The 24,754-nt window shown below is 44.7% G+C and overlaps 1 long non-coding RNA gene across 1 annotated transcript in view; it reads right to left on the bottom strand.

Annotated features, from left to right (window-relative positions):
• Positions 1-255: 255 nt before the first annotated feature.
• The window catches only part of LOC146822979 (uncharacterized), a 36,209-nt gene continuing 11,710 nt past the window's right edge, over positions 256-24,754 (bottom strand). The window contains exons 2-3 of the long non-coding RNA XR_014961865.1: positions 19,305-19,376; positions 256-332 (exon numbers count right to left, since the gene is read on the bottom strand). This is a non-coding gene — a long non-coding RNA (uncharacterized LOC146822979). The remainder of the gene's footprint in view (positions 333-19,304; positions 19,377-24,754) is intronic.

Raw genomic sequence — 24,754 nt, 5'->3', positions numbered from 1 at the left:
TAAGGCTTCGGAGCTCAGAAATGGCCATTTTCGAATGGTAATTTTTATTCCTGTCACATAAACATAAGAAATTAACAATGTCTCTTGTTATTGACTTTTATTGACTTCTTAGCGCGTCATGAGTTTTAACCCATTTGTTTCTTTCCACCACTGAAAAATGCCCAGGTAAGTTTATGTTTCGTGGTGGAAGATTTATTTTCTCTATTTCTACTTGCTTTGCCTTTCCAACTCTTTTCTCTGCTTTTCCTCTTCTCTTTCACATCCTCATGTGTCACGCTGATCATGGTTCTCTCTGGTTTCTCTGGTGCTCTCTCTTAAAGGAGAAGAAAACCCTGTAAGTAGAAATTTGGAAACCAGTCGAGTAACCCAAAAGACCCACTGGGTGTATAATAGTGAAAAGAAACAGTTATTCTCTCATTTGCTACAGGTAATAACAAAATATTCTCCAATCTAACTCTATATGCTTCCTTTCAGGTATACTATTTAAGTTCTTGGAGCCCAAAAACCATCAAGGAGAAGGAAAGACTTGATGGACAGTCATCCGTGTAATTTGTCGACACCGTAAAGGAAACTGAGAGGGAACGGAAAGAAGAAAGACAAAAAAATAAAATTGCGCGCAAACTTCTGTTAGACTAAATTGTCTGGCAAACAATCAGTCACCCGGGATGATGCAGTTCTCCTGAACTGCGGGGATATAAAACTTAGGTGGGTGGTGACAAATGCATCAAGCATTGGCATAGCCAATAGGTCTTGCTTTTGGGACCGCATAAGTGTTTAGCCTTGCAGCACATTATGGACAGAGCTAGCATTCTCCTTGCTAAATGAGGTAATCACTCTTCCTTAAGGGCAAAACTCACTGCCTGCCTTAGACTGTGGAAGGACCGATTGTCCTCCCCCTTGCTGAAGTACTCTCCACGCGCAGTAACTCCAAGACAGAAGCTTGCACTGAGCTAGAAGCACCCGGATGCCTACCTCCTTGTAGTCCTTAAACACTTCCTTCATCTGTTGAGGCCCCCAGTGGTCTGGCGGAAGAAAAGCAAGTGGGAGAAAGCAGGCAAGAAAAGGCAGTATAGTCAGCACAGGAGAAAGGATAGCGGTGAAAAGGTGAAAAAAAGAGACAAAGGGCCATATGTAGGTAGCTAAATACCGGTCGGTAACGGCCGAAAATCGTTAAATTTCCCGTTACCGACCGGTATTTAGGCAATTGAGATGTAGGAGGCTGGATTTAAGGATTCGATAATTTACCGAATCGTTATTTTAAGGAATCGGTAAAATACTGAATCGGTAAATTACCGAATCCTTAAATCCTATGTAGGGAGCACTCAAGTGAGTGCATTTTGGTTTTAAGGAACTACAGGTTGGTGGTAAATACCGAATACCTTTTAAAAAGCAATTTTGTGCTTTTCTAGAAATGCCATGTGGCAGACATACATGCCCTTAGGGCATGTATGTGCGCCACATGTGCACACATGCACGATTCAGGGGTGCAACAGGGTGTCAATGTGACACCCTGCCACCCTTGAATATGCTCCCCCTTTTACTGAATCGGTATTTACCGAATCGGTAATTGTGAATGGCTTCCCATTCATTCCTATGGGCCTGCAGGCCCATAGGAATGAATAGGAAGGTATTCCTTATTACCGATTCGGTAAATACCGAATCGGTAATAACGAATATTACCGAATCGGTAAAAGGTACCGATTTTTTACCTACATTCTATTTACCGATTCTTAAATACCGAATCGGTTAAATTTGGTATTTAGGAATCGGTAAATAGAAATTACCTACATATGGCCCTAAGTGCTAGAGATGTGATAGAGAAGAAAGGTGAAATAGAGAAAAAGGAAAAAAGCCAGCAAGAACTGAAGCAATGAAAAAACGATGGAAATACAGACACACGGAAGAAGGATATATGAAGAAGATGGGGTGCAGTATGGAGAAAGAGATGGAGAACTCTATTCAGGAGGGCAGAGAGAAAGTGTGAGCTCTGTAGTTAAATGATAGGAGGTAGGAGGAGTGTGAAGAACAAAGGAGTGCAAGAGGGAGAAAGGGAGAAGACAGAGGAAATGGAAGAATGAAAAGGAAAGGGTAAAAAGTAGAAAGCAGAAGGAAATGAAAGACGGGGATAGGAAATGCAAGCCAGAAAGGAAATAAAACAAGGCAACAAGAGATGGGGAAAGAAAAATAGGAGAAATAAGAGGTGATAAGAAAGAGAATTCAATATATAGTATGAAGCTTAGCTAGACGCAGAAATGAATAGGATAATGGAGCAGTTCAAAAGAGAAGAGATGGAATTAAAAATGTGAACGTGGGAGACAGACCGGAACAGTGACTAATTGCCGAGACTGAAACGGAGAAATGAGATGCGAGATGGAGGGAAATAGAGTCAAGAGAGGAAGGTCAAATAAGGAACTCTGAGAATTGTAGGTAGGGACATAGTCATTCTAAGTCCAGCAAGGACAAAGGCAGCAGTGCATGAATGAACGAGGGAACCACTATATCTCGACTACGGCTATATTTCATCAAATAAAGGCAAACTAAAAGGAAACTAAAGCATGTATGTCTGAACAGTACTGTACCTTCTCGTCTAACCACCCAATAAAAACAAAAACATACAACAATGTCAACAACAGTGCAAACTGAAGCGCCTCTATGGCAATCATGTTTGTACCACACTATAAACGGAACTTTGCGGCAAGCATTGACTGCAAAATCGCTGTAAAGATGCAAAAGAGGTCAGGGGCGGAAGTAAACGTATCCTGGAATAGTGGAGAGGTGGTTTCTCGAAGACGGATGTGCATGAAAAGGGAAGAGTAAAAAGTAGAAAGCAGAAGGAAATGAAAGATGGGGATAGGAGATGCGATCATGCACATTCGAGTGGCCCATGGAGGTCTGCCTATCCAACGCAATTTTAGCTGAATTGGATTATGACCTGACAGTGCACCCCCTGTTAGCCCACAAACAGGAGTGTCACTGGGATAGCCGTGCATGAGATGCACTGATCTTTGGCGTATGTGCTGGCAGTTGCACATGGGAGATTGCACAACTCCTCGTGTGCAGTGACCACATCGAGGCGTTCCCCTATTGGGCAGTGTTGCGGATAAGGGGAAACGGCGCGGACTGAGCACATCTGCCCGGACCAGTTAATGGATTGGCTCACACTGGTGTTCCTTGAACCCGACAACGACGTTCTATTGGAACACATTGCACATGAAGCTGCGCTGGCATTCATGGACAAGTAACTAAGTTCCTGCAGCCACATCGGATTGTCACCCACAGCACAGGTCCCAACAACTTGTTGCATCGTGGGGAATGCTCACATATCCCACCACAACAGAGGACATGTCTGCCTTCGCCTGGACTCTAAATGCATGTGCGTGGAACTACGTGTGTGTACACATACCTGTGCAAGGTGATGCTGTTCCATGGTCGGAGCCGCACAGCGTCGTTTGGCAACATTACCAATTCGGACACACTGCTGGGGGAGAGCATACACATGGCAATGTAGCACGACATGTGACCTAATTGGACCCTTTCACCTGATCACTGTCAGCAGAGCAGACAGTCGGCACAGTCCGGTGGCAGAGCACGACGCCATGGGCTATAAGTCGTGCCCCCTCACATGGGGCAATGGGCAGATGCCAAACAACACATGACTCATCCAGCAAGACACGGTGGGCTGAGAGTGTTGCCATCTGTAATGATTGGTGTTCATCTCTGTCTCCCCATTTTCTGCACCACGAAAGGTACCCATGCTGCGTGCAAGTGTCTTAAGCATGTCACTGTCTATTGTGGCCCTTGCCTTGTCCGTACTGACACGCACATGCCAATAAAGTCTACGCAACTTCACTGGTGTCTAACTGTGATGAGTGTTGATTAGATTGACCACTCGTGTGCCACAATGAGCATTGTCCCTACACAGGGAGGATCTGACTGACGCATGTACAATGGGGGTGGATCCCTTTTGACAGCTCCACGTCTGTGAGCCAGACCTTGTTTTGGTATAGTTGCTGGCAGACCAGAGCACTTACGTGTCTTCAGCAATGAGAGTATGGTGTCCAACCTCTGATCATGTGGAGCAATGTCATAAGTCAGAACAGAATGTGTCCACACAGATGTGTGTGAGTAGGAATGTGACTTGAAGTTCTGTTGTCACATGTGATGTAGGACACCACTCCTGGCCTGCTACCGATTTGATCATTCCTACACACAGCCCTATTCAATACATGGATGTGTGCCTACGTTGGGGGGTTGTGAGATTGCTGTTAATGTGCAATGGGGACACAGCTAGTACTCACCTTCACAGTCACCCAATTGGCCATGTGTCTCAGGGATAAACATGCGCATTGATGTTAGTCACCAGAGTGTACCTTTTTGTGCAATCATTGTCTCTACATCCAACCATACTTTCATACGAGTGAACATATTCATGACACATCTGTGTGATTTCGAATGTTTTATTCACATTCTGGTGAATGACGGAGCTGGAGCTGTACATGGCCATCCAAGATCACATAACATGGAAGCCTAGTGGTGGGCCAACCAGAGTCCTTTGGGATTGAAAAGTGATTGGGAAGAGGGAGAGTGCAGTCCGCAGCAGGATTGCTGTGTAATTGTCAAGCAGTGAAGATGTGGCAGTCCACGTTGGGGTCCGGGTGGATGTCGCAGAGTTTCCCGGGGGACAGCGGGAGGTGTTGTCCCTGGGCATGATGCATAGGGCTGAACCAGGCAGGAACAGGCCATCTGGCGGTGATGGATGCTACTACCTCCTTCCTCACACAGTAATTACCATCCACATCTTACTCCTGTGAAACTTCTTCTGTGTCTGGTGTGTCCGGTGTGTGTGGCGGTGTAATGGCTGCATCACTGGGTGCCACTGACACATCAGGGTGCGAAGGTGATGGGGCTGCATCACTGTGTGCCACTGACACATCAGGGGTCGGAGATGTGTGTGTCAAAGTTCCCGCTGCAGTTATCTGGGACTGGCTCAGTGGCAGCAATGGCAAGATGAAGAACTGCAGGGCATGGAAGATCCCAGCTACATCTCGCTGGTGTTCAGCCATGGCAGCCCTACTTCCAGCCTGTATCTGCTCCATGGTCTCCATTGTCCTCCCCATCTGTGCCAACTCTGTGGTGTAATCGCTGGTGCCTGTCTGACTGGACAGTTCCTGTATCCGAATAATGGCCGCAGTGAGGCCAGCCAAGGATTGTCGGTGAGCATGGTGTGGACAGGGGGTGCCCGTAAGGGACTGTATGTGGTCACTGATGTGACTCAGACACCCACGAATGGGCTCGAGTTTGGCTTCCATGAGCTCGAAACCCACCTGCAGCTGATTTGCCAACTCCACCTGGCAACCCAACACACGGCGTTGAAATTCCATGTATTGTTTGTGGGGGTCCTGAGAGACAGCATTGGTGGTGTGTGTTTCCTGCTGTGTGGTCTGTAAAGGTGGTGGGGTCACCTCGAGGCAGCTGGCCTACCCTGCTCCTGGGGGTGGGGTGCGGAGGCTGTCCATTATCTGTTGGAGGGTGCCTTGACATATGTGCAGGTTGTCCTCTTCATCATCACTGATGGGGTTTGTGGTCTGCTCTACAGTAAGTGTTGATTGTCCCTCTGCAATATTAAGGGGAGATGCAGGTTAACAGAGTTTCCCCTGTATGTTGACGCTTTGCAGATGTTTACATACAGACTGCATGACAATGCACATTGTGACTGTTTTGGTGGAGCTGGCTATTTGATGGCAGACAGTGGGATTTTCGACTACATGACAGATGTCTGGTAGTACCCGTACATTATCATCACACAGTGTCAGTCAATGCCAGATGTGAGTGGCCAGTTACTATGCACAAGCGGATCCTGTTGTGTCCTCTGTCCTGTGGTGTAGGTGTTGCACTTTAAACCACATTGCCGTCATTGCTGATGTTCTGTGATTGCTATGTGTGTGTGCTGCATTGTGGGGGAGTTGCCCCTGCAGCTCTGATCTTGTGTACCTTTATCCCTTTGAGGCGGTGTGCCTTTGAATTGTGTGCTTTTCGTGGGCAAAAATGTTTGCGACTTGGGTCATATGTGCTCTTGGACAGATTTTGTGGCCTTGTGCATTGTTCGTCTGCTGCATGTATTGGATGGCATGGGTTGTGGGTGCACGTGGATATGTCAGAGTGTGACCTGCTCCTTAAAAGATGTGATCCGCAGTGGGCCACCTCCATGTCGATTTGTGCACCATGTCATGTATTTTGGCTGATGCCATGCTATCGGGCATGCATTGTCACTTGCATTGTCAGTGTGGCTCACACAGCCACTGCTTTTCTGTATTCATCACATGCGCATGGCTCGGTTGTGTCGGTGGTGATTTGAAGGGGGCCCATATGTGCACATAGTGAAGGTGGGTCTACTTGGTGTTCCTATATGTGCTGCAGTGTGCCAAGGGTGTCAGGGACATGTTCCACTATCATTGTGGGTGTGCAGTGTGCTACACATAATTGTGTATGTGTGCCATTGTGCCCATCTCCCACCGTCCCCCAGTCCTGGTGGTTACTCATCCTGTTGCTGTTGGGTCAGGTCATTTCAAGCTGTGTCCACGACCCCAACTCCTGCCACCGTCTCCACACTGATGACTGTGACCACCATTTGCTCCAGCTCCTCCTGTGGTGCAGGAGGCCCACCTCCAGTCGCCCTTGCTGCCTTCCTGTTGGCAGCGAATTTCTCCATGGTTTGGCTGTGCACTTCATGCCAGCGCCTCTTGACCTCCTCCATTGACGTCCTTAACACTCCGACTGCATTGACTTTGGTGACGATGGACTGCCATATTTCCGTTTGGGTTGCCAGTGCCGCAGTGGAGAAGAGGAACAGTTGTTGAATGTGTTGTATCACCTCCGTGATGATGATCCAGTCTTCCTGAGCACTGAACCCCGTCTTCCTCTTCCTCTTCTCCTTGCCCTTCCCCGAACACGGGGTTCCTGGCTGATCCTCCGTGGGGCTTGTGGAGTTCGGCTTGTCCTCCGCACTCGGTCTGGGTGCATCCATGGTGCTACGCAGTTTGAATAGGTTTTGGTGTTTTTTTTTCTTTTGCTTTTATAGTGCATTTTCCCGCATGACGCATGGGAATTGCAGGCCTGCTGCTGGTTTTAGTTGATTTTGGTATTGCGCTTTGTGGCATCGCAACTTTTTGGGTGTTCATTTTCGCATTTTTTGTTTGGCGCGTTGGTTTTTACGCGGTCATTTGGTGCGTTATCCTGCTGCTATCGCATGGTGCCGCCGGGTTGGGAATTGGATGTTAAGGCGGTGTTATTTTCTCACGATGGACTGCGATATGCAAAGTAAATTTAAGTAAATTTGCAATGGTTATCATACGTTCTTGAGAATATGCCCCTTACTTGTCTTACTCATCATGCTTTTACCGTAAGTTCCACTTGAATTTCCTCTATGAAGGCATATGTGGTGTTACTATGTTCTGCTAAAGCCAGGAGTCCACATGACCAAATACTTTTAGTCACACAAGTCTGTCTAAAAAAATGGGAAAATCTAAGACCATATTTTTCTGAAGGATCCTTCCTCATTTAAAGCAGTCCTATTGGTGTTATGGATAGGTCAATATCAATTTTGAAAACTTGCAGACAATTCTAGGAGTACTGAGTGCTAAAACTAAAGAACAACTGAGAAAGCAAAAGAGTTTTTGGTTTTAAGCATGAAATACAGTCCTGTGTCTTTTCATTAACTGAACATGAAGAGTCAGGGCATTGTCCATTGATATGTCATACGAAGTACAAAGTACACAATTGTTTCCAATGTAATTGTTTTCATTTTGTCGGAATAGCGTTTACGACTCTCGCTATTAGGAAGGGGCATACCTTCCTAATAGTGAGTCACAATGGAATGTATCAGTGTTTTGTGACCGCATTTGCAAAACACTGGCAGTTTACCACCTACTTCAAGTAGGTGGTAAGCCACTCGCACACGGGAAGGGGTCCCCAGGGGACCCCATCCCCTTTGTGAGTGTGTGCGAAAATATTTTTTAAGAGCAGGCAGTGGTCCCAGGGACCACTGCCTGCTCTTACAAAATGAAACAGAAACGTTTTATTTTTCTTTTTTAAATGCAGTCTGTTTTCCTTTAAGGAAAACGGACTGCATTTTTTTTTAAAACTGCTTTATTAAAAAAGCAGTCACAGACATGGTGGTCTGTTGATCCCAGCAGGCCACCATCCCTGTGAGTGCCGGCCATTCCTAATGGGGTCGCATATAACACCGCCTCACGAACATTAATGAGGCAGGCAATTTATGACCCCATTAGGAATCGCTAACAGTGTCTGAGATACTGTTGTAAATTGCATTTTGCGAGTCGCAAATTGCGAGTCACAAAGCGGTGCAATTTGCGAGTCGCAAAATATAAGAGGAACATCCGGAACAATGAGGCCGGAGCCACGAGTTCAAGAACCCCGCAAGCTGAACAACGACTTGCCTGAACAACGACTTTGCCTTAACCACGCATGTGCGTGGTTAAGGCAAAGTCGGTCTAGTGTTCAGGATGGGCGGGGAGAGAGGAGTGTCAGAAAGAACAAGACAGGTAAGAGGGGTTGGGGTATTTTTTTGTGGGTGGGCATCAGGCTATTTTTAGGGGGTGGGGGATAGGGCTAGTTTGTAGGGGTAGTTTTTAGGTGGTGGGAGGGGTTAGGAGTAGTTTTTAGAGGGAGTGGGAGGTTTGGGGTAGTTTTTAGGGGGTAGGAAGGGATCGGGGTAGTTTTTAGGGGATGGGGGTTCAGGATACTTTTTAGGGAGTGGGGTGTTTGGGGTAGTTTTTAGGGAGTGGATGTTTCAGGGTAGTTTTAAGGGGGTGGGGGTTCGGGGTAGTTTTTAGGGGGTGGGGGTAGGAGTAGTTTTTAGGGAGTGTGGTGGTTAGGAGTAGCTTTTACGAAATGTGGGGGGTTCGAGGTAGTTTTTAGGAGCATGGGGTGCATTTAGGGCTCAGGGGAGAGGGAGGGGGTGGTAAGCTTAGCCACGGATAGCTGTTTATCATGCATGACTTTACCAGAAAAATTTGTTCAGTTGGCAAATTCAATTAACCAGTGCAGCCAAGTAAATCCAAAGATCAGAGGTTCAACATCCTATTTTTGACTCCTGATGATAGGCTGGAATTGCAACAGCTTGGCCTGTAACAGTCAGCCAATGTCAGTACTTATGTGTCGAGTGGCTGGGCCTTCAATCACCCTTTGACAAGCTCAATAGATCAAAATTCTATATAAGCAGAGTCTTCTTAAAATGAAACCTGATGTCAGCAAATAAATTATTCAAAGAAGTATCTTTAATTTTACTGTTGAGAGAAGTCACCTGAGAATCTTTGGTTTCTGTCAATAGTGCTCACTCATTAGAACCAATGAAAAAGCGGTTTAATGGGCTCAAGCCAATAAAAGACGAATATGAGAACAACCCTTATTTCTTCCAGTTGCAAAACAATCATAGAAGTAACTCTAACACTGTCAAAGTGACACTGATAGTACTAAAGTCAAGCAACGCCTGGTTAACTACCAGTAAGGTTCATTACTCTGAGTCTACGAACTCCCCGTCACAGTCCTTATGTCTATGAGCGTCAGCTCCTCCCCACAGCCTTAATCAAGCAAAACCAACGGACTGCTCCCGTCCCTTCCTTCTGGACCACACCCACATCCTGTGGGATAAAAAACCTCTGACCTCATATCCTGAAATCCTGTAATCCATAGTCAAATGAAGCCGAACACAGGGAGGAAGGGATGCGATGCAGGACTGTGACGGCGAGGTTGTATACTTAGAGTAATGAACCTTATCAGTAAGTAACAGGGCATTACCTCTTTCTCCGACCTCCCCGTCACAGTCCTTACATCTATGAGCAGATACCCAAGCAATAATTGGCTTAATACGATACTGGGGCAGAAACAGAAATTTATTACAAAAGCTGCTGAGCAGCACATTTGTAATTGTGAACAGAACTCAGTACTGCAGCACCAAATATTGTTGTAACCTCACCGCCCACCACCAATCTGTACTGTGACATAAAGGTTTGCAGTGAACTCTAAGTGGTGGACCTGCAAATATATGCTATTGAAGCTCCCTTCAAACTCACCCAAGAAGCAGCCATTACTCTTGTAGAGAGACCCTGAACAGAGCCCGGCACAGACTCACCCATGGACTCCTATGCCGCAACAATAACCCAGTTCAACCACAGAGTAGACATAGAAGGCATCAGACCCTATCCAGCTAAATGTTACAAAATGTGAATCCACCTTACAAAAAGGACGAAGACAATTCAGATACACATAAATGGCCCGCTTTACATCCAGACTGTGCAGAAGAGCTTCATCCTCTGTCTTATGGTAAGAACAACAACCATATAAAACCAACTCCTCTGAAAAATGGAAAGTTGAAGACACCTAAGGAACAAACTTAGGATATGGTCTCAGAACCACCCTATCCAGATAGCATTTAAAAAAGGTATTGAACACAGCAAGGAGCCTAACCCCCAACTCTTCTTGCTGACATAAAGCCACTAGACAAATCACCTTGTTAGTGAGAACCAAAGGGAAACCTCTTTCAAAGGTTCAAAAGGCACCAATTGCAATGCCTGAAACACCAGCTGCAAAACCCTACTAGGAGTCTGAGACTTCATCACCAGTTTCTTAAGAAAACAACTCCTCAAGAGTCTTGCCACCAATTGAACCATGCTCTCATATTCCGGATCTCTGAATGTCCTAACAGCCACCCACTGTGCAAGCAAAGAGGAAATTGCTAAGCCCAAATCAAAACCATCTTTAAGAATGTCCAATATTTTAATCTTGTCTACAGTTAAAGCAGACCAACTTTTACCAGAACACCATCTCTGAAAAGAAACTCAATGCCTGTCATAAGACTTTAGCATGGACGGTTTCCTGTATTGCTGAATAAAGAGAGCAACCTCTGGAGAACAGCCCACGGACACAAGGTTTAGCCTCTCAACAGTCAGCCTGGCAACTGTAACCTGGCTAGACACTCCTGAGACAGACTGGGACAGCTCAGTGGACATGGACACAGGGGAATCCTCCAACGTGGCAACACCACCAACTGCCACAATAGAGGAAACCAATGCCTCCTGCTCCAGCTCGGAACTACCAGAAACACAGATTCCTTGTCCTTTGTTTTATCAGAACCATGTGAATCACTGCAATTTGGAGGAAAGGCATACATCAACCCTTACCCCCAGTGAAATGACATTGCATCCACTCTCCAAACCCTGCAAGACTAGCTCAAAGAGCAACATTTGTCCCACAATGTTTTCTCTTGAGTCAGGAACAGATCCACTTCAGGAACCCCAAACATTTGCATCAGGACTCCAAACACTCCCTTCTCTAATGCCATCTCTGACAAGGAAGGAAAAATACTGCTCAAGCGATCAGCATTTGTGTTCAGCACGCCAGGAAAATGAACTGCCCTCAGAGACAACAGATTCAGGTCTGCCCCCTGGCAAATCTGCTGAGTTAACACATTCAAGGAAGCCACACTCGCACTCCCCTGATGATTTATATAGCACACCACCACTGTTTTGTCCGTCCTCAACAGGACTTCCTGTTGCAGCACCACCAGAAGAAAATGTACCAGCGCCAACTGCACCGCCTTCAATTCCTTCCAGTTGGAAGACCTCTGAGCTTGCTGGACTGGCCAGAATCCTTGAACTGAGTCTTGAACTAAGACTGCACCCCCACCCAACTAGTAGTGCAGAAGCCGCCTTTATAATGTGATACCAAATATCTACTTTAAAGGCCTTTAGAACGTTGACACAACATAATTAATTAAAAGTTACTGAAGCTGCTGAAAGTAAAGATGCTTTTGTAACGCCACTTTCAGACAGTACATGACGCTAGCTTACTGTATGTAGGAAAGACCAGGGATGTTGATAAATCCGGTATTCACGCTAGCCTCGTAGTGACCCAATATGTCGCTGGTACATTCCTCACATGGCTACACCCAAAAGCCATTGTAAAAGGAAAAGTTGTAGGTAGTTGGTGGAGGTTTGGACCCATAAAATCAGAAATAAAAGGGTAAAATCCTTGTTGTTTGGTTTCTTGATTTTATTTTGATTTTTCTTAGTTACACCTTGTAACTCTGAGAAAAGAAACAGAAAAAACAGCCTACACGTGTTTCGCCCGGTGGCCGATTGGCCGGGGGCTTTTTTCAAGGCAAAAGAAAGAAGTTACTTCTTTCCCAAGGTTCGCAGAGACCGCATCTGACATCCAACCACATCGTTACAGTTACTGTCAGCTTTCACAAACAATCCCAGTTACTTTTGCCTTGAAATAGCCCCCGGCCAATCGTCAAGTAGCCCATGGTTAATTTGTGCTACGTGTATTATTATGATGATGCATCCTCTTGTGGTCTGTGTCTATAAATGCTTGTGTTTTACTTCTGCTATTCGAGCACTCAGCCCCCATCTGAGGTTCCCATGCACGTTAAATAAATTCTATTTATTTTACTTAAGTGGTTGTGACAGAGTTATGATTTTGGCTTCTACAGATCTTTTCAGTTTCCACATTTGGTGAGAGAATGCGACTCCAGAATGCATGTCTTTTGCTGCGGCGGGCGGCTGCCTTCCCCTTCGAGCTGAGGTCCGACCACGACGCTTCCCTGCCTTCGAGGTCTCTCTCTCTCCCTCTGCTCTGGGTTGGATGCTGCAGCTGGCCGTGAGTAGTTGTCACATCTCTGGGCTGCTCTTGCTCCCTGTTTCCCCAGGTTCTCTCAGCACATAATGATGGCTTTGCTGATGGGAGTCTTGGCCCCTCCCTTTCTTGTGTCTTCGGGTTTGTCGCCACGCTGTCAATGACGGCTCTGTTGGTGACTGTGTCTCTCTGGTGTGCACTTCTGGCGCTGGGCCAGTGCTTCACCATCTTGTTGTCTCTAGCCTCTGGCATGCACAGTTGCCGTTTCCCTGCATGTTTCCTTTCGGTTGTACCTGGCGGTGGGCAAGTTACAAAGGGGAGGAGTATTTGTTTTGGTCTCAGTTTTGGGTTTCCTCTCATGTATATCCTCGGATTGTGATGTCCTCGGTTTTATTCCCTCTCGTTTTCCATCTGCCATTGTTGCCGATGGGCGACTGTTGGGTCACAGGCCCCATTGATTTTGCACTACTAGTACAGTTCTCTCCGTCTATGCTGCCTGACCATATTCACTCAGGTGCGTTTCAATTAGGATTTTACTTACTGAGCTGTTGCATTCAACCCTGGGCAGAGAGGACAAATATTCTGCATTTTCCATACCAGCAGTGAATCTCTGATTCTAAGCAGCCCTTTGACTGAAGGTGGGTCAGAGAGGGTGAAGTACAGCAGTTCCCTGTCTTGCCAGCAGAGACTCCCCAGCCAGGGGCCAAAGGCTTCAGCCGTGAGTAGCACAAGAGGTTGGTGGGCATCCCTGGACAGGACATCACTAGGTGAGTGCTGGAGGGTTTCCCCTCCTCAGAATTTGGGTGGTAGCAGGTATTGCTTCATGTTGTAGAGATAGCAGGTAGTGCTTCCCAGGTTTAGGGTTGATGCAGGAATTGCTCCGCGGATTGGCACTGGTATTGAGTGCCTGACGATATCGTAGGGGGTTAGCAGGTGGTTCGTCCCCCTGGTTGTTGCAACAGGTATTTTTGCGCTGGTTTTTGTGACATTGCTGGAGCTGGTAGCCACACTATAGTGTAGCCAGAGAGCGGTCGGCTCTGGTGCACTGCCTTCTGCTGGACACCAAGGGTGGTCTCCAGATGTGAATAGGTGTCCACCTGCTCACAACAAGGAGGGGGTTGATATTGCATTATATGCATTCATTTGAAGTACCGTTATTGTATTGTATGCCTTTATTTGAAGTGCGTTTATTTTTTGATATGCTGTCTTTGATTGTCACATAATGTATTGTGATTCATTGAGATTCTTGGTATTTTGCGACTGACCTTTCATATGCTAATTATATGTCAAATGACTGATTACCTGCCACCTTAATACAAATGTTACTTTGAAATGTCACAATATTGTGTTGATGCAAACTGTCGAATTGACTAACAGACCTCCTCCTGACTTTGTATTGGACAGATGACCCTCTGCCTGTGTGATCTTGAAAATGATCTCTGCCTAAACAGAACCTCAGAAACCTTTGTGATGCTTGGTGAACAGGCACATGAAAATATGTGTCCTTCAGATCCAGAGATACCAGAAAATCTCCTACCAACAGAAAGGGGAGAATCATTTGAACAGTCACCATCTTGAATGATTTTTGCGGGGTGCACAATTTCACTGATTTCAAATCCAACATGGCCTGTAATCCCCATTTGGTTTCCTCACCAAGAAAAGGATTGAATATGTCCCCTTGCCCTGTTGATTCACTGCGATTCTCACAATGGCTCTCTTTTCCAACAGGTTCCTCACTAGCCACCCTGGAACAGCAGTAGAACAGAACATTTCCAAGGGAGGATTCAAAAACTCTATCCGATACTCCAATCTGATAATTAGGAGCACTCAATGATCTCAAACTGGCAAACAATTCCTGAGGCAACCCCCAACTGGGCCCCCATCGTTAGTCAAAGGATAGTCATGGCTTAGCCTGACCGGCAGTATCGGTACCTCCCTGCTGGCCCCGGGACTTATTAAAGGAAGGAACTCCCCAGCCTCGTCCCCTACCATGAAAGGGCTGAGTGGCCATTTTGTTCTTAAATGCCTGCTCAAAAGCCCTTTTATAGTGAGAAAACAAACTTCAATTTCTAAGGCTGACAAACTGGAGCCAACAGTTTTGTGTGCTCCACCGTTTTCTTTATCATCATCTCCAATGGTTTTCTAGACAGCTTAAAACTCACAAAGGGAATTTTCATGTGAACATTTTTCTGTGCCTCTTCCACCTTCCATGGCTTAAACCACAACTGCCTTTTTGCAGCAATGGATGCACCATCAGCCACTGCCAAAGCACTTAGAGAATCGTAAGAAAGGTCGGACAAAAAGCGCCACTGCTGCTCCAACGTAGCCAAGGACTTGGTGGGATCATCATACTGAAGCATTTGCTCTGTAATACTCTGACAGTCCTTCAGCATTGACTGTACCATATAGCTGGTATATGCAGCTGATCTGATGGCAAAATTAGAAGCAGCAAATGACCTCTTCAGAGCCCCTTTAATCCGCTTATTACCTGGGTCTGAAGACACTGCCTCCTCAGAAACAATCATGCCCTGAGATCTTAGCCCAGCCATTAGCATATCCATCTTCACCACAGTCGGGAATTCCTCCGCAAATCCCTGAAGTGGATATCTCTTAGCCAGGAATCTTGTAAAAGCATGTTTGCTCTCATCCTTCGATTGTTTTTCCAGAACATTCCAGACAGATTTATGCATAGGAAGATACTCATGCTCCTTCCTGTGGTAGTTTGCAAAAAAATCTTCTGATTCCTCTTCCACCTGGGGATCTGGGAAAAGTCAAATTGTCTTGCACATGTTGCAAGGTAATCTTAAACTCTGATCACCTGAATAAACCTTCCCTTCACCTACTCCTCAGAAAGACAGTCAAGATCTGGTGGTTCAGGGAAATCCAACTTCTGTTTCTTAGGGGCCACAGAAGCTCTAGCTTGAGAAGCAGCAGAAGCTGCAGCCTCAATCATTTTTTGCACATCTGCAAACGAAGGGGCAGCCTGAGGAATAGAAATCACCTCCACTTCAATATTCTTCTTCTTTCCTCCCTCCATGATCGTGGATAAAGGAAAGAATAAAAAGGAAATGACCATTCATGCCTATCCAGAACAAGCCTGGGTCAATGAAAAAGCCCCAAATCAACAATGTTCCTGCTTCCTTCAACAACCGTTGCTAGGAAGCTAATCACTAATGGGAATGCCCCAAACTCACATGCAGGCCAATACCACCAATCAAGCAACGAACAGAAACATAATATGGCCCAATCAGCATGTAGCGCGTCGGTCCAAAAAGAAGCACACTAATGAGATGTACGCTAGCCAATCACCGCACAGCCTCTCCAAAACAAGTAATAACCAATGCCGGAGACTCGGGCTGCAGAATCATACCCAGACATGAGTCTTCCAATCAATTGGCTCGTATAGTGCGGCCTTCCAAACTCTTACCCCAGTCAGAGATGCACCTACTGACCACAACCAGGTGCTTCCTGCCCCCCCACCCAGAACAGAGACCCTCAGGCTTCATTTCACAAAGCTCTTGTACCAACAATACAGGACAGGAGCTAGTCCCACTAAAGCAGGGACGTTAATGGCCTGTTCTACCCGAATTTAATAAAAAAAAGTCGCTAATGCAGAGCTTACCTGCACATCCCGGAGACATGCCGTCGAACGATCCTGCTTGACAACGAACCTGCCGAAAAATGCAACCGGATTTCCGGATATAGGATCAGAGGTTTCCTATCCCACAGGATGTGGATGTGGATGTGGCCAGAGGGAAGGGATGGGAGCTGTATGAGTGTTTTTTGGATTTGCTTGATTAAGGCTGCAGGAAGGAGCTGATGCTCATAGATGTAAGGACAGTGACAGGGAGGTCGGACGAGGAGGTAATGCTTGATAAATCAGATTCAAAGGTGCATATGGCGCTTACTCAGGAAATTCATTGTTTACCATTCAGAAATATTTGTAGATTGTACTGAGAATAATATACTGGAAAATCCGGATTTCTGGGAGTTAGAACATATTTCAGTGGCAACCTGTTCGGGCATGGAGCTGAAGCACTGAGGAGTGTTGTTTACTGCTAAATCTTCCGTGGGTGCTTTGCTTGGTTTACCAGTTTCTCAAGTCCCTTCAAACCTAGTGTTATTGCAGGCATAATGCACCTTTAAAAAAAACACACGTATTCTCAAAGCTCAATGCAGATCCTAATATCCACAAGTATGCTTAAAAATGTCACAGTCATTCAAAAGTCTGGACTAAACTGTTTGCCCACAAACGAAACCAACACACAAAGCCACGTAGGCAAACTCATCTAAAATATTAAATTTTCATAAATAGATCATAAACAACAAGTTACTAATCTGTTTTTGACAGCCATACAAGGACATACCTTAGACAGTGATTGAGTAAGAGATCTGTATAAATCTGACTGTCAGTGCTGGAGTGTCAGAGTCATGAAGCATGGTAAAATCAACAAAGAAAAAACAGCTAAAAAAACAGAGAAAACATCAGCGTGATAAAGTCTGAACAGCATTTGAACGAGAAATAAGGCACTTTCTGAATGATTTAAAAGTATTTGTAGAATTGGAACATTTTTCCAAATATCTGTCCTAGTAACTGAGAAGGTCTATGCCAAGCCAAGCCACATGACTGAAACGAGAATGTAAAGTCTGACTACACAGTTCACATCACAGACATAAGCCACTTAAAAGGGATATCAGTAAAACAAAAAGCCACTTATAAGATGACTTCCTGTTCCACCAAAACCAACAATGTGACAATATGTTACTAGTGAGACAGGCACAAAGCAGTGGCGGCTCGCAGAGGTAACGCTATGGGGCGGTGAGGCTGGGCGACGGCGGGGCAGGGTGGGGCTGGGTGGGGGGGTAGTGGAGTCCGACATACAACGGCAAAGGTGAACGTAAATAAATAAAAAATATCTGCCATCAGATGTCAGACTCCACTATCCCCCTACCCAGCCCCGTCCCGCCTCACCACCCCGCAGCATTACCTCTGTGAGCCGCCACTGGCACAAAGGATCACAGCATTTTGAAAATACAAGAATATAGCTTAAGATTTGAAAATTCAGCGATTATCACCAAACACACACACACATCACCTTTACCCACAGAACTAAAACACACACACACACGCACACATACCTCTTTAAATGTTTTGGTGTGAAATGCTCAATAAACCTATTTATCCCAAGTGACTGGGACAATAAATATTTTACTTGGGCTATGTTTGTCTAGCAGTCATGTGCACTTTTGAGGTACACGCTTGCACACACTGCAAAGAGCCATGCTGTCTGTTTTATGGATGTGTAGTTGTCTACATTCACCTCGGTGATGGAAGGTGAATCCTAAATCACTTTGGGAACATATAAAAACATTTCCCACTTTAAAATGGCAAACCTGTATTCCTAAAAAGTCTGAATTCTTTGACTACTGCATCAATGAATTGAGATGTCTGTGCCAGAATATGAGGGTAGATGAGCTTTAAATGAAAGCAAAATAATGTTGTGGCCTTGAAGAAAGTAAGGGACACACTATTGTCTTTGATCTATCTGCTGTACATAGGCTCCACTGCCAGAGTCAGAATGAATAGAGATCTGTTCGAATCATTTAACATAGGGAGGGGCAACAGACTGTGCTGGCCTCTGTGCCTACCACTAGATGCACCGGAAATGAAGCTCTAGGCATATGTGTGAGCATCACTCTCATGGGGTAGAAGGTTTATAAGCTACCACAGCACGTTCTCATTCTATGCCAATGACTTTGCACTATATGCAAGCATTTAGTATGGTAGTATGAAGGAACCATGCATGCTGTTATAGCACATGCCTAACAATTCGGTCATTTACAACGACCGCATCTTTACCACTAATGCCTTTAAAACAAAGGCCTTTACTATGCATATGCCCTTACCATGCTTGCCTTTACAACAAAAAAAGTAAGTATTTAGCAGGTAAGTATAAAGCTTTTTTAAAACATATATATATATATATGTGTGTCAGGAAGTCCCTGTCGTGAAAGGGAATATGTCGAGGACTTCATCTCGTCTCATGTCTCTCCCAACCTTTGTTTGCAGCCTATATGGAGTGCAGTCGTTGACGAGCCAACACTCAACTCCAAAAACGAGGGCAATAGATGCGGGCCCTTTAAGGACATCTCAGAGGTGGCCCATGTAGGAGGTCACGTGGGCTACAAGGAAGCGTAATTGGAGGAGGAAGGAGGAGAAAAGGGGGAGTTCCTCACTCGGAAGAAGGAAGACGGAGTCTGGGAGAGAGAAACGGGAGCGCGACCTGACGGAGCAGACGGAGATATCCGGTCGTCCCAGAACAGAGCAGAAGACTCCTGCCACGGCCCTGGTGGGTCGCGGCTCACCCAGGTGCGTGGGCGTCTACAGGGCTTTTTACACGGAGCAGCGGGAGGCGGGTGGAAGGGAAAAGGGGAACAAGGGGAAAAGGCACAAGGGTGATTACGGGTGTATGTGAAGCATGCTCTGACACCTTTCTGTTTCTGCCTTCCTCTACCTAGCCCATTTCCCTCAGCTCCTCCCTTCACCTTTGGCTAACTTACACCATTTATTACTCTCCAATTGGTTTGGTGGTCCCCAACTCCTTTTCCCCAAAATACGTACTAAAGAAATAAATGATAAAAACACTTACCTGAGCCTTTCTTCTCTCCGAGGGATGTCGATGGCCAGATAGACTCCACCCAAGGGACTGACATAGAAGACCCTGAAAAGAAGACGGAGACGTGAAGGGAAAAGCTCTAGCACTTTACTGTGGCACATAAATACTCTAAATAAAGCAAACAAAGCACCCTTATTCCACTGTATAAGTTATTACTTTCTCACCACACTTCATGAATTGTAATTACACGTTGATTGCAAGTTGATTAGATATGTATTGGCTTATATGTTGTTTTACCCATTATAAGATGGCCGCCACTGTGATGTATTAACCAGAATGTAATTAGCAACCATCCTTGCTGTCGATGAACTTAACCTTTTTTAATTTCTGTTGAATTTTGTTTAAAATGGCAACCTCAACAGTAAGCAAACTGACAGTGAGAAAGGCGACGTGCCGAAACGGGTTGGCAGTGCTTGGAGGCTTGCACAGTAAAGTTTTACTTTGATTCAATACCCGTGAGTGCACTTGTTTTTGATTGACGAAGGACTTTTCATCCTTGTGGTTTTACGTGTCGCGGCACACCACCGCTGGAGTAATGCACCCGGGCCGTGAGGTGCGGCGGTGGTGAACTTTAAAGTGTGGAGAATATCACACCATTTTAAGACAAAATTGCTCATGAACTAATAACTGTAAGAACTTGAGATGCATTATGGAACTTGCAGTCATCGTGAGAGACATTTCCTACTGAAATATCAGACCTTCGGTGGGAACAAGCATTGAGAAAGGAAAATTCATGTTGAAACGCGTCTCCTTGGCACAATTAAAGGTCTTTGGAATCTGCTGTGTGGTCCTGAATGTTCCTATTGAAGCGTTGTTCTTGGAAATGCTAATTGTGTGCAGCCACTTGCACGCCAAAGGAGGCACCCGATCTGAAAAGTGTTTGCCGGTCATAAGAGTGGCATTTGGTGAAATGTTGAAATGGAGACTGTCAGAACCGTCGCTTCACTAAAAGGAAAGTCATACCTATGGACACTGAGTTCCCATTACGAAATGGTAAGCGTGAGTTACTAAACAAACGTCTAAGGGTGTGATACCTTGGATGTGATAATTGCGGCTGATTGAGGAGGTCAGAGAATATCACACCATTTTAAGACAAAACTGCTCATGAACTAATAATTGTAAGAACTTGAGATGCATTGTGAAACTTGCATTCATCTTGAGAGACATTTCCTACTGAAGTTATTTTTACAATCCATAGGCACTGCAATTGGATTGTTATTAGACCTGGCAACCAATGTGGGTGACTTTTGTTATATATATGAAAGAACTGATAATATCAGACCCTCGGTGGAGACAAGCACTGAGAAAGGCAAATTCTCACCGAAACGTGTCTGCTTGGCACAATAAAAGGTGTTTGGAATCTGCTGTGTGCTCCTGAATGTTCCTATTGGAACATTGTTGTTGGAAATGCTAATTGTGTGCAGCCACTTGCAGGCCAAAGGAGGCACCCGATCTGAAAAGTGTTCGGCGGTCATATAAGAGCGGTATTTGGTGATATGTTGAAATGGAGACTGCCAGAACCGTCTCTTCACTAAAAGGAAGGTCATAACTATGGACACTGATTTCCCATTACAAAATGGTAAGCATGAGTTACTAAACTAACGATTAAGGGTGTGATACCTTGGATGTGATAATTGCGGCTAATCGAGGGGGTCAGAGAATATCACTCCATTTTAAGACAAAACTGCTCATGAACTAATAACTGCAAGAACTTGAGATGCATTTTGGAACTTGCAGTCATTGTGAGAGACATTTCCTACTGAAGGTGTTTTTTTCAATCCACAGGCACTGCGATTGGAGGGTTATAAGACCTGGCAACCAATGTGAGCGAGTTTTGTTACATATATGAAAGAATTGATGATATCAGACCCTCGGTGGAGACAAGCAGAATGTTCTAATTGGAGCGTTGTTGTTGGAAATGCTAATTGTGTACAGCAACTTGCATGCCAAAGAGGCACCCGATCTGAAAAGTGTTCGGCGGTCATAAGAGTGGCATTTGGTAAAATATATGTGTCCATGCCTGCTTTCCATGGAGTTTCTGTGAGAGAGGGTTGCTTGGTTCATATATCTATATATATCTCTATCTATCTATCTATCTATCTATCTATCTATCTATCTATCTATCTATCTATCTATCTATCTATCTATCTATCTATCTATCTATCTATCTATCTATCTATCTATCTATCTATCTATCTATCTATCTATCTATCTATCTATCTATCTATCTATCTATCTATCTAGCTATATATATATATATATATATATATATATATATATATAGTTCACCAAAACGCCCTGAAGCTTTTCAAGAGGGCACTCAACAGCGTGCCTCTCCAATCAGTGCACCCTTCAAACTCTCCACCAGCCTCCGGTAAATTGTGATAAAAGCTGCCGCGTTTCGAGACCAACTGTCTCTTCTTCCAGGGCTGCTCAACACAACAGTGGTGATTCCTCGCTCATATCCGGTTTAACCAGCATGCCTTTTATTATTAGTATAATGGCCCCCAGGTGGGCTGCACTCAGTGCGGATTTTATTCAGTTGCATACTGGGACATTGAGTCCCCAATGTGAGCATGAGTCTTACTCTCAGTGGGTTCACTACACAATCGTGATTTGTAAGAGTAATTTTATCCTTTGATAAGGTCCAGAGAGAGGTTAGGAGAGTATTATTTTCAATCTGGCCCGCTGTGCTGTTTCCGATGTAGAATAGTTCCACGTCTCAGCCTCTATTCTTTTGCAGATGGTGCTCCTCTTCACGGCCAGGCTGCCATGTTATTTATTGTTCACCAAAATGCCCTGAAGCTTTTCAAGAGGGCACTCGACAGCGACACTGAGGGTAAGACTCATGCTCACAATGGGGACTCAATGTCCCAGTATGCAACTGAATAAAATCCGCACTGAGCGCGGCCCACCTGGGGGCCATTATACTAATAATAAAAGGGATGCTGGTTAAACCGGATATGAGCGAGGAATCATCACTGTTGTGTTGGCAGCCCTGGAAGAAGAGACAGTTGGTCTCGAAACGCGTCGGCTTTTAACACAATTTACCAGAGGCTGGTGGAGAGTTTGAAGGGTGCACTGATTGGAGAGGCACGCTGTTGAGCCTGGCCCCAGGGAATGGGGTCCCGGGGGCTGAAAACGGCCCAAGCAAAGGGAGGCCACGTGGACCCCTTCCCATAAAAATAAAATAAAAAATAGGAAAAAACCCTCCTGCAAGTCACTGGAGGCCCCACCCCCTTTCACCATCATTTTGAAAACACGTCTCCTGATGCACAACTGGTTGGGGGATGTAGTCCCCTTGGCTGCAGAGCGTCCTTGGGGTTCAACAAGCTATCCTGGTACCTCGAGTAAGTCCCACACAGTGGGATTGCTGAGAGGTTGTCGGAGGCCATGCTCCCTTTCTCCACCACTCTGCAAACTTGCCTCCTGGTGCACTCCTGGTTGGGGGATGAAGTCTCCTCTGCTCCAGAGGATCTCTGGAGTTCAAATACCCCTCCTGTTACCTCAAGTAAGTCCCACTGAGCGCGATTGTGGTGAGGACTTCAAAGGCCATGCCCCCTTTTTCCATCCCTTTGCAAAAGTGTCTGCTGGCACACTACTGGGATTCCCTTTACAGTGGGATTCCTGAGAGCTGATCGAAGGTCCTACCCCCTTTCTCCTCCACTCTGCAGATGCAACTACTAGTTAAAAAAACATAGAAATTCACTTAAAGAACCAAAGGTTACAGGTACGTTATAGTTAGGAAATCAAATTTTAAAAAACCTTAGAAATTCACTTAAAAACAGAGGTTACAGGGACATTATAGTTAGGAAACAGAATTTTTAAAAAACGTTAGAAATTCACTGAAAAAACAAAGGTTGCAGGGACGTTATAGTTAGGCTCAGATTTCACTCGTACAAAACCAGTGAAATTCAGCAGTTATAGTCACTTGAGGTTACTATAACTCACGCCCCCGCAATGCACTGGATATGACCTCTCATATTACATTCCTCATGACATGGTCACTGATGACACCTCAAATGAGGCTATCTAGAACATCCCTATAAACTTTGGTGTTTTCAGTGAAAATACAGATATAATAGCAGCTCTTTTACATAGATAAAAATAAGACAAAGCAAAGTTGTGTCTGCGCCCAATTTCCGGAGAAGTTATGGGGGTGCTTATGTGTGTATTCACTGAAAAACCATAGGTTTCAGGGGTGTTATAGTTAGTTGGACATTTCACTCGTACAAAACCATTGAAATTCCCCCGTTATAGTTAGTTCAGCTGACTATAACTCGCGCGCCCGCAATGCACTGCTGATGACGTCACATATTACATCACTCATGACATGGTCAGTGACATCACTCATGACATCACTGACCATTATGCACTTTTAAGACCCCTTACATTTTGGGTAAGGCTATGGTCAACCCCAGAATTAATACATTACAGGTCTAGTTTAGAGGAGATTATGGAGTTGGATCAGAATAGATGTATTTTGTGGACATGTTTTTTATGGTTTAGAAAGTTGGGCCTGTCCCAGTTTGGGGACGACCTAACAGCATTGTCCTCAGGTTCTACGAAATTGATAAAATCTACTTTCTGGGCATATATCCAAAGTAGTGTGTTACATGGCTCATCTAACGGACCGCTAACAAATAGATTTCTTTTGTTTAAGGACACAGCAAATTTTGAGCCTTTTCTTGATGAAGTGTGTCCTCAACTTGCAAAAACCTTATACATGAAATTTAGATACGGTGTATTGAACACAAATGTAATTAAATCACACTGGGCCGATAATCTTGATGGAACAGACAATGATTTGTGCACTTTATGCCCAGATAAAGTTAAAGAAAATTATTTGAACGTTTTATTCTTTTGTCCTGCATATGTTAAGCCTAGGAAAATATGTATTATACACATTTGTAAAAACCTAGGAATACGATCTAGCAAAGAAGCAGAAAGAATATTAAAGACTGATACAGCTCAAGCAATTGTCTTTAGTATAAGTAAATTCTTACTAGCTGTAAGCTTTGTAAGGGCTAAAGTAGGACTGAAGTTATAGTGAACCTGATCAAGTACTTTGGAGAAATCATTGATGAATCCACTTTGTGTATGTTGAAGGGAATAACGGATCTTCATTATTGTAATAAGGTATTAATTTAGAATAACCATTGAATTGTGTTTTCTTCTCTTTTATCTCACATATGGAAGAACAATCAAATGGACGATGTAATAGGGTTTGCTAACTCATGATATCCTCATTTTTATTTCTTGATGCCTTTTTAACATATTTAAAATTATATTTATATTCTTAATCATAGGGCGATAGGTCATCATAAGCCTCTTTTTTCTACATTTTTATTTATAATTAGCTGAAATGGCATTGATGCACTATTTGTATTAAGTGCTGTATGTACTGTTGCATCTTTTATGGT

This window comes from Triturus cristatus, chromosome 5_2 (assembly GCF_964204655.1).
Source record: "Triturus cristatus chromosome 5_2, aTriCri1.1, whole genome shotgun sequence".
Classification (NCBI taxonomy): domain Eukaryota; kingdom Metazoa; phylum Chordata; class Amphibia; order Caudata; family Salamandridae; genus Triturus; species Triturus cristatus.
The sequence above is the reverse complement of the archived record's forward strand: the minus strand, read 5'-3'. Positions and strand labels throughout refer to the sequence as shown.